Source organism: Grammomys surdaster, unplaced genomic scaffold (assembly GCF_004785775.1).
Source record: "Grammomys surdaster isolate TR1022 unplaced genomic scaffold, NIH_TR_1.0 241, whole genome shotgun sequence".
Lineage (NCBI taxonomy): Eukaryota > Metazoa > Chordata > Mammalia > Rodentia > Muridae > Grammomys > Grammomys surdaster.
This window is the reverse complement of record NW_021604686.1, coordinates 1341328-1342072: the sequence shown is the minus strand read 5'-3', so window position 1 is coordinate 1342072 and position 745 is coordinate 1341328. Positions and strand designations below refer to the sequence as shown.

Sequence of the window (745 nt, the reverse complement as noted above, 5' to 3'; positions counted from 1 at the left end):
GTCTCTGTCTCTCTCTCTCTCTCTCTCTCTCTCTCTCTCTCTCTGGTGGGAAGCAAGGCCTCTTTATTATGCAACTTGTCTGTCCTGCCATGTAGACCAAGCTGGCCTTAAAATCACAGAGATCCACCAGCCTCTGCCTTCTGGGTGCTGGGATTAAAGGAGGTGCAACTATGCCCAACCAATTTTTCCTTTTTTATTCTGACACTGCCAGTGGATAAAAGACTTTTTTTGTATCTCACATGCAGTTTCTTCAAATAAAGAAAGTGCCAGGGCTAGAAATGGTGGTATACATCTGTGATCCTAGGACTCTGCAGGTTGAAGCAGGGAAGATCTCAGGGTCAACCACACTGAGCTATAGAGTGCAGCCTTACCCAACAGAAGAAGGGTTGGGGGAGAGAAGATGTAACAACAACACACTCGCCCCGCTCTGTGACAGGATGCTTTCCGACTCATGGATTTCCTTTCTTACCCAGGCGGAGGGGACTCGAGAGATGGTGTTTCTCACCATACAAAGTTCTAAGCACACCATAAAAACAAAAGTATGAAGCAGGAATTCAACCTGAGTCCATGGCCTCTGCCCTCACGTTCTGGACACTTAACCCTAAAGTCTCAGTACAGGCATCTCCACCAGGGCACCAGACTGAGCACAGGACAGTCCTTTACAGAGGCCCTGCTTCCCAAGGTACTGTTGCTGCCTAACACACACACACACACACACACACACACACACACACACACACACACA

The 745-nt window shown here is 48.3% G+C and overlaps 1 protein-coding gene across 1 annotated transcript in view; it reads right to left on the bottom strand.

Moving 5' to 3' along the window:
- The window catches only part of Snupn (snurportin 1), a 31603-nt gene that overhangs the window by 745 nt on the left and 30113 nt on the right, over positions 1–745 (bottom strand). The window lies entirely within an intron of this gene.